The 10,384-nt window shown below is 45.5% G+C and overlaps 1 protein-coding gene across 1 annotated transcript in view; it reads right to left on the reverse strand.

Annotated features, from left to right (window-relative positions):
- The window catches only part of LOC144720864 (vitamin D3 receptor-like), a 77,694-nt gene extending 74,338 nt beyond the window's left edge, over positions 1–3,356 (reverse strand). The window contains exon 1 of the mRNA XM_078597962.1: positions 2,876–3,356. The gene's annotated coding sequence lies outside the window, so the exon portion shown is untranslated. The remainder of the gene's footprint in view (positions 1–2,875) is intronic.
- Positions 3,357–10,384: the final 7,028 nt, after the last annotated feature.

The raw sequence follows: 10,384 nt of genomic DNA on the forward strand, positions 1-10,384 counted from the left end.
ATATTTTCTCGTGGGGGGGGGGGTTTGAAGATGTTAATATAATCACAAACATTTCCCATGCGTTGGTACTTTTTAAGCAAACGTCAAAGCAAATGCATAGACAAAGCCACTGTTCTGGGAAAACGGCCCATCACTCTCCGTTTATGGCTCTGACAATGATGGGGCCAACATGGGCAGTGGAAACGTACAGAATTGTGATGCCACAGTTCAGATCAAAATGTAAGGGTAATGGTTTTCATTATCAAATAGCCATCGACCAGCAAGGCGGCTCGCAATCGGAAGGTTACAAGTACAGATCTTGGTTGATGGTTGATACAACCCATAATCCCTCTAGGGTCGATAAAATCTGGATCACTGTGTGGGAAAGTCAACAGTGGTTACAATGTGGATACACTCGCCCTGTCATAGGACTGTGGAATTGCCACTACTGGCTCAGGACTGTACACAGAAGATCACTCACTGTCTCAATGGTCATTTGAGCAGGAAATCACTTTTGAATTTAGGCAAATATTTTGCTTTCTTTTCATCGGTTCCACAGTTTGTAAACACTGCCCAGCTGTCTCTGTATTTATAAATAGACGAATTACACAGACGTGACATCATTTATAGTTCCTGAACGCACGTCCAAAATTATCTGCTCGCGATGTCGTAAAAACCTCACCTCCATTGCTTCCGCCCACACCACGGGAATAATCATGGGAATTGATGACGAAGCGAGCAGCGAGTGAATTCCAAGCCTGAAATATCGACGGTGGAATTCACAACGGCAGTGGAAATTGCGTTGTGCATGCGCACCCTATCCTACAGAGAGAGAGCATTGTATCACTGGAATCTGTAAATGTATGTCTTCAATCTCAGGATGATCATCCTTTGACTGTGTGATTGGTATTCTTTTGCAAAACATTATAACAATTCAGCTGCCCCTCGAGTAGCAATTATATAAAACCTCAAAATGAAAATGTATTTAATGCGTATAGGTAGTTGCAGTGTTTTCATGCTATACATTTGCCCTAAACTATGCAAGAAAATAAGACAATTAATCTGCCACTGTAATCCAGCTTTACTTGTTAAGCAATGAGCTATTTTATTTGTTTATTTCAGTGTGCCCTTGTACAAGACAAACCAAGGTGAACGACATCAGTTTGAGTGTTATGGCAGTGTTGTCATTCACAATCGGAAGATAATCAAGTTAAGCTGACGGCTATTGCACTGAACCACAAGTCTGCCCCTGCAATGCTGAATTTACGAGTCTATCAAAATAAACAGATACCTTACAGCACTTTATTAATGGGGAGGGGAGAGAAAAAAAAACTGCTTTCGAACGAGTTTGCCCACATTCACATCACAATGTGCGTTTGTCCAATGTCAGGCAGAAGCAGTGGCGAAGGGGGTGATATTACGCTCATCCTATAAGTGGCATCACGACCCATTTCACAATCCTGGAGGAACATTGCGAAAAAATGGCAGAGTTTTAGATGTTTGGACCCCGCTGAAAGGTGGGCCCACACATAACAGAGAAACGCAGGAACGTGCAGATATACTGATATGCAGGCACACTTAACGCAGACACACAGATAGAAACACAGAGAGACACACAGGCTCACACATACACGTACTGGTACGCAAACACGGCCAGATATAGACACAGAAATACAAACAAATACAAATACACAGCTATACAAAGACAATGAAACACGCACATAGATACAAACAAATACAGAGACAGCACAAAGACAGAAAAAGCCAGAGACAGTGACACAGATACAAAGAGACCGGCATAAAGATAGACAAATAAATATATACAGAAAAATAGATACACAAAGACACATGGACACACACACAGATAAATAGATGAACAGACACTGACACGCACTCAAAGACAAGACTGATGCACACAAAGACACATGATGATGGTCTTAACAGACCTTTGGACCAGGTGCTGGACAGCCAGCTACAAAAATGAGATACACGTAACATACACACAATCAGCACAAATTGACACACGGACACAAATGGACAAGACACAATTGGGGCGTACACACAAGAAACAAACAATCTAGGCTGGTGCTAACAATTAAATGCCTTGCAGTTCACCCATAATTCACGGACAAATGACAATATTTATCACCGGTATGTTGTTTTCTCGGGGAGTTGGGTTTTTTTTTATATATACTGCTCCATAATGTTGTCCAGATTTGTGCAAACAAGCCAAATGATAATTCCGTCACCATAAGCACGCAGGGTTCTGGCTTTTCGCGCGCTAAAAGCCAAGAGAACGGGGACATTTGCGTCAACATTTTACGACCACGTGCGCACTTTGACATTTGACGACGGTCAATTGATCTGCGTCAGGACACGATGATCATTATTACGGGGATGAGGCCGATGTCGAAGAGAGATCGAATGCCCCAAATGTCATCTGGTCTCGAGGGGCAGGCGGCTTTTGGCCGTCCATCGTATCTACTTTTAAATCGGCACGGCTGCTGTTGAGTTATAGCATTGAAGACGCAGTGTTATAAAGCTTTAACAAGCGCTGTAGTACTCGGTTCGGCCAGTTATCACGCGTGCGAGATTATGTAATACAGTATCTAATGGGGGGATGGAAATAAGTACATTTGGTTACCGTACACACACACAGATCCTACACAAACACCCACAAAGACATGCACATACACACACGGTAATATGCCATGCCACTCACCCTAACCCTACCCTTCAACAACAACAACGCTGATTGCATTCAAAACGTTGCTCAAAACAAGATAGCAAATGTATGGTGCCGGTCTGTGCACACAGGACCAGCTGTAAAATTGTCAATAATAAACACAAACCACTCGCCACATTGAAGAATAGCCACCGAAACGTCCGTACCGACCTGTTGGCTTTTCCAAACTTTTCTTCTCGCGCCACTGACAACCCAAGCCGCCGCCGCCGCTGATGATGATGATGTTGTTGTTGTTGTGTCTCTCTCGCAAGTCCATCCACCCCAGTCCCTAACCCCAGAGGGGAGAAACGTTCTCACGCCAAACCCCAGTCGGCTCCCGTGTCACGGGTCTCGGTTCCTCTCTCAGCGGCCTCCCCCTCCCCTTAAACTTTCATTTTAAGACGACGACCGATTCTCTCTTCTCTGCGTGAAATGTGTTCACACACACACGGGCACACACACACACTTATGACAGCCCGCCTCTTCGTCCTCTTCGCCGTGCGATTTTTCCTGGAAGGCAAATGGCCGTCACGACACTGTTGTTTTGCGGCGTTACAACCACCACCACCACCAACCCCTACCCCCCTCCTTGTATGTATACGGTGCTGCTTCAATAGCAAGCGGCAACAGCGGCTCTAGCCACAAACCTAGTTGACGCAGATGTTATTTATGCTGCTGGCCTCTGGCCAAGCAAGCCGCGGCGCCATTGGATGTGGCCGATGTGTGGGTGTAGACGGGGCCAACCAATCCGGCGTGGGCCCTCTCATCTGGCAAATTCATGGCACCCGCAGAGGGTTTCCCATGCCAGGTTCAGATGTTTTTTTTTACCTCTTGAGCCATAGAGGCTGCATTTGTGGAAATGTACGAAGGCGTTGCAGAGCGTTTGTCCATGAATTGTGAAGGGTTTTTATTGTCCGTGTGTTTTTTTGTGTCTTATCCAGAAGTCAATTTGACAGCTGTGGCTGGGTTTTAAAACAGAGATGTGATGACATGTAATTAATAAAGATGGTTGTCTCATATCTATTTGTCACTGCACCCTAAATGCATCTGCTCACAACAACAAAACTAAGGAGATGGAAAATGTGTTGTAGTCTTCAGTGGAGTAAATTATTTAAAAGAGGTGTAATTTTTACCTGGCCAAATGATTAATTTTAATCTTATTTTGTCAAATAAACAGCACCCCACACAGGGATGGCTGATCAGGAGCATCAATATATGGTATGTTGGTGTTTTGAAAAATTAAGTGTTTTTTTCACGCAAAGTGTATAAATGATCTCGCTAACACCATAACATTAACAATTCTAGAAGGCCAATGGGCCAAAACACGAAACAGTATGATATATATGCTGCAATGGGAGGCTGCCGTGGTGTGATGGTTGCTGCCGTGGTGTGATGGTTAGCACACTGGACTTGCAATCCAGAGGTTTTCCTGTTCCGCACCTTAAATTATCACGGTTGGCTACGTACGGTGCGAAAGAAGTTCAACATACAGTATATGCAACATAGGTTCGATCTCCCAGCCCTGGACCCCGAACTTTAAACAATGACGCAAGCACGAAGGTGTTCAACACAGGTAGACGATTGAGAGGTTGCACGTGTTGGGATTAAGTGTGTGTGCTCTCGCCTCTTCCAAGGCGTCTGACCCAGCCATGGAAGAGTTATTGGGTGGATAAAAGGAGCATCACTTGAGGAGTACGATATTGTACAGCTTCACCTTTGCCTTGTATGTGTTTTTTTGTATTGCTCAGGATACTCCACAACAGAGCGTTTGCATTCTCGTGTGTGTTAACACTGGCAGAATGTGTCAGATGAGAGGTTGTACCTTTATATGTGTGATACTTGAATTCGGCAAAATTTACATTTCCAGATTTAGAGGTGGATTTCTTAAGAACTTGAGGTGAACTGTAGAGTTGGATGAATGTTTTTCTCTCTCCTGCATTTCAGATGTTTTCTTTCCATCTGGAATTCCATTTTGTGCCAGTGCCTCATGTCAGTGTGGGGGTCTGTGAGGCTTTTCTGGGTAAATTTACATTATACATGCACTGCGAGGTGTGATTTATTTTCATACTTGTAATCCGATGGAAATAGTGCAGTGTTTATCGCACCGACTTGAGTTCAATTCTCAGCTAAATCAGTGGTGGCTGATATACTGGAGATGAACCAGTATTGATTCCCACAATCACCAATTTGCACCGACCGAGTGCAGTGAAATATGGGCAATTAAACACCTCTCATGACCAATATCGAATGGGAAGGCCTTCATCCAGCAATAGATTGACAAAAGAGTTGTACGTTGTACATTTTGGCAATTAAAAAGTGATGCATTTCCATATGTTAAATAGCAAAAATATTATTTTACTTGCACTGCTGCAGCCATGAATATTTGGCAAATGTTGCGTGTGCCTACACGTTTGCAAATGTTGCGTGTCCCACACCTCCGATAAGCATGGTTTGCTACGTACGGTGTGAAAGAAGTTCAACATATGTACACATATGTTCAATACCACGTGACACTGCAAGAGTGATGAACACATCTCCATCAATCCACCCTCAATAACGGCGTCAGTGCATATGACAACGGAACGGTATAGTCTTTTGTCATACCGTGATTCTTTGCTCCCACATCTGTGCTCCCTGCGCTCACTAACCCGCACGGACTAGGGCGGTGAAGTATAGTGAAGTAACCTACGAGCCTCACTGGCATACCGCAACAGGAATGAAAAAATAAACCCTTGACGACCTCAGCGGCTAACACCGACCGAACAAAGTAAATCACAACCGTGCGCAATTAATAGGATAAGAAAGGTAAGCGGCAAATGAAAATTAATACAATAATGAATCAGTAATGAGCTAGTTTAAATTTTTTTTAAATCGATTTTATGGGGATGCAAGTCGGAATAGGTGGGCCTTGCACAGGCCACGGAATTAAGACACATTCGGCGCACTTTCGATATCCGGTGGCGATATAACCCTGGTGATGAAGAGACTATGGGCAAGCCGATTTTTGTTCACCCGATGATCGCTAAAACCATCACGAGATGTGCGTTGACCAGACAGACTAGAGGCACGTGCCTTTAGTCTGTCTGGTCGAGTCTTTCAATTCTCCCAACCAAAATAGATGCTGTTTTCCAGTGATTGTGTGCCAGGAGTCACATTGATTAAGAGCTTTCTCCAACAATTTCAACTATCAGAACTTGGCAGGCTGCGTGTAAAAAAAAAGTTTTTTTTTACACGTTTCAATTTCTGTACTGCTGTTGCGTGCAAACTCGCTCACCTTGCCGAATGTGTGCCCTTCAGTGGAGTCACAAATTACACCACGTGTTAAATAATTCACATTTTTTTATATTCGCCCACCGGAGAGATGCTTTAAATTTCCAAGCTACGTTATGTAAGATTGCGTCCCAGAAATGTTCACGCTTTTAACTCACGAATGGTGTTCAGAGGAAGAGAGTGGACCAGTAGGCCCAGGAAATGGGCTCTCACCTCGTCTCAAATCGAAAGTCAAAGTAATTTCCCGCTCAAAATGAGGATTGAGGAGGCACTCATCTTCTCTATACAGCGTTAGGCCAGTCGTAGGAATTCCACATTTCTATGGTGGGGGCGAGTCTATCCATAGGACAATCACTGTTGACTCCACCAGAAAGTGATGCTCACTTTATCTACCCATGCAGAATTGCTGAACCACGTAGCCGGGTCAGGTCTTAAATAAATAATGTGCTTATCGTATTAGAAAAGTTACTCACATATATACAATGTGATGCATTTAATATCCACGCGTTTGCACTATAATACAGTTTTCATACTCGTTCCATATCCTTTAAACAAATATTACTGCCCTGGTGGTGTAGTGGTGAGCGGACTCGACAATCCAGAGGAGACGACAGGGAAAGGTTCTTAAACCCCCTCTCCCCGTCCGGCTCCGGCTCTGTCCACCGAGCAGCCATAAGTGGGTCAAAACAAAGTCGATCGGCTGAAGTAGAGTGTGGGTAACTCCTTCCTTTTTCAAAAAACATAATCTGGCCAGCATGGAAGCACCCTCTGATGACATTGTTCTTTCATTGAGAGGCCCGCGGGCCACTGGCGGCCCCTGACAATACACAAATGTGAAAACACCACCACCACCACCCATCATCGTGCTGCTGTCAAACCCCAATGGTTTCAAATGTGTGGCGGCCCTCACACTGATGATGTCTTATCGGCGATGGTGTCCCCCTCCCTCTGAAAGCTCGTGAAGAACACTGCTCTAAGAGAAGGGCTCTCTAGACCGGGGGACGTGAGCAGAAAATTGCAGGACTGCGGCTTTTACTTTTTCATCCGTCAGTGCTCAGACCATATTCAAGCGCACTTCCGAAACGACTAGAGCTGGCTGAACATGACAATTTATGAGATTTCCGAGCAACTATGAGATTTAAACTAAACTATTTTTTTCAACGAAGTGGATAATCATGTTGACATTAAATTTCGATTTAAAGCTTTCGTGACTGCAGGGATTCATCTTCTTGGTTCTTTCGGTAAAGTCACGTAGAAGGGAAGTAATAAAATAATAAAAATAAAACATAATAAAATCATTCTCACGACGTTTCGGCCACAACGCAAGCAGCCGTCCTCAGGTGAAGACCAGGTTTGTCGGGGAGACAGCATTCAGACGCAAGTTCCAAATATACAGGTGTCAGGGTCGGATCGAACCCCACGATATCCTGCGCACCAGGCGAGGTTAGTTAGCATCTCGCCACCGTGATTCAACACAAATGCCTCTCCTTGCCACGCAGAACTAACGACAGTCGATGGTGTTTACAGCCCGCGCGCTGTGCAAGTATCCCCTTTGCAGCATGTGCCATACACGTGGCCACTCGAGGCCACGCTTATTTTGTGCAAAAATATATCTAATAATCCCAACGCTTTTACCGTAACCGTATAACGCACAAGCGCGGATTGGAGGTAAAGACCACAACCCCTTCTCACGATGTGAGCCAACCGAACCACTGTTCGGTCAGCAGATTTATTGTGCGCGCTGACCACTATGGACTCTCAAGATCCGAAACAATGAAGAGCTCACTGTATGGTCACTTGGCTGTCAGGGACACCGCCACGCACGCTGCTGCTGCTTTTGCGCGTGAATGCTTTACAGTACCGTCGGACAGGTTTTACGAGATTGTGAACATCCCTGCAAATCCTTTGCGGTGCGTACGCGCGCGCGTGTGCGCGTGTGTACGGTCAGCGCGCTGCACTACGAAGCTTAGGGACCCGAGTTCGATTCCCGCACACCGCGCAACGCCGGTGACGATTATCTGAACCGGTCCCGTAGGTCAACTCAGCCTCAAATGAGTCAATGGTGCTATGCGTAAACATCGCCGCCGGGGAGACAAAGGCGGCCGGGCGTGGTGCTAGCCACCCCACCCCATCGTGCGCTGTGCCGGCCTTCACATGTGCTACTCGCTAACAGCAGTCGCCCCAACAGTCTGTTAAGGCTATAATTGGGATGTTTTTTGACGTCACGTTAAGAAGAGGAAAAAAACCGTGGCTGTTGACCGTGGAGTAACATCACTGCAATTACCTTTCGATTATGACGCACGCACACAGAGAGCCAATTTGGTGGTAGCGCTTTTAGAATCCGACTTTCTCAAAGCTGCGGGGTGCTGCTTTTAAGAGGCCTTGATCGCCGCCCTGCTTTCATTGAAAGGGAAATTGCATCGCCTGCCTTATTCCTGAGCCTGATTGGTCACTGTTAGCAAAGGAAGACGTCAGTTTTAAACGTCTGAGCAAAACAATGAATAAATAACCGTTAGTTCCTGTCAAAAATACAAATGACAAACAAATCCGAGCATTTACATTTTAACAGCGCGTGAATTAGCTACTCGGTTTACGATTGATTGCCAAACGAAACATATCAAATATGCAGGAAACTCATTAACACTCTTGTAAGATGTTAATGCGTTTCATTGCCATTATTCCTGGCAGTTCCTTGCAGTGGTATAAATAAGACAACCCCGTGTCCAGATGAATCCCAGCCTTTAAATCACTCGTGCGTCCAAAATGAAACACCCATGCTTGCAAACACTGTACTCTTGACACACTTTGCCCTAAGCAGCGTAGCCCAGATGTCTTGTGACGCCAAATTAATTGACCCCTAGCAGGAAGTTGGGGGTGTGTGGCTTACAATCTGGAGAATACCCTCCATATCCCAGACCCCCTTTGGGAATTCCACTGTGGATATCCTCGCCCATTCCTCATGTGAACGTTCCTTCGATTGGTTTCACTTAACTGTTGTTCATAATCTAAGATTGAAAATCTAACCCCCCGCTCCCCGCCATAAGAATGTGGAACTTCCACCACTGGCTCCAGGGAGATGAGCACCACCTCAATGTCCATCCCAACGAGAAATCAGTTTAACTTGTTTTTCTTCATAACTATCACATTGTACGGCATGTGTAGTAGCAGTGTTAGTATCTGTCAAGTGAGTGGGCTTTGGCAGGCCATTGAGTTGCCACCTGTCCTGGTTTTTTCCAGTACATCCTGTTGTTGAGTTGTCCATCCTGGGAAATCTGTAAATCTTCCTGGGACATTAACCTTTTTGTCATTGACCTAGGAATACTGTACGCAATGCAATTGCATGTAGGTGTCCCTTCTTATTGCATCATAAGATAATCCTTCTTATTCTTCCCCTTATGTCCCAGTTTTTCTGTGACTTACAGGTTGCGGCAGGCAACCCTAACCAGACACATATCTAGACGCGATGATAGCCAGTGGTAAAAATCAATGGCAGCCAAGGGGGAAGGGAAGGTGTCATCCAGATCCGCGGTGGATGTATGTGTAGTGTCAACGATTCAGAGACAGAGTTTCTAGGAGGCACTTTCTTAACAACTTTCACGGTCTCGTCCGCACACTCTCCACAGTAGCTCAGCCTAGCCTGTACACAACACTAGCCATCTAACACTGACGGCGCTGACTGAGATAGCCAACTACTATCCTTCCTAATGCAATATCTAGTGGAGACATTTAGCGACGACGGTGACAAAACGACAGCAACGACGAGACGAGTCCACTCCCAGAACCGACAGCCCTGAGCCCCCCGCTCTCAGCTCCTTTTATGCTCCCAGCGCAGCCTGGCTCCGCCCTGACTGCGCCTCCCTTCTCAAACCCGCTAGCAGGTTCCAGGGGCCTCCAGATGGAGTCCTCTGTGACCCTTACCCCAGTTCCTCCCCTCTGCCCACACCGTGCTCACGCCCTCACCGGTGTGTGTCCTGTCTGTCCACCACAGTTGCCGCTGCTGTCCACCAGCCGGCGCTGTTACACTACATATGTACTAAGTTATGCATATATGTAGAACTTCTTAAGTACCGTATGTAGCCAACCGTGATAATCATAGGTGTGGTCCGTGGTAGGACAACCTAAACACAAAAATAAGTTCTAAAGAAATGAGCTTTGAACTAGATTTAAAAGTGCTTATAGCTCCAGTGGCTTCCAAATATCGGAAGGAGGAGCGTGGATCGTTATATTCCAGAATCGTTAGAGATGAAGACGCCTTGAATTGATCATGGCTCATGTTGATAATTAAAAAAAGGCATTTTTGCTCCCCTCTGCATCCCAGACCCTTCCGTACGTTCCCTTCGTAGTTTGCCAAAATTCTCGCTTGAAGAAGACACACATTGTCTCAGCGGGATGTCACCTGGTTCAAATAAA

This window comes from Lampetra planeri, chromosome 10 (genome assembly GCF_965212315.1).
Source record: "Lampetra planeri chromosome 10, kcLamPlan1.2.h2, whole genome shotgun sequence".
Classification (NCBI taxonomy): domain Eukaryota; kingdom Metazoa; phylum Chordata; class Hyperoartia; order Petromyzontiformes; family Petromyzontidae; genus Lampetra; species Lampetra planeri.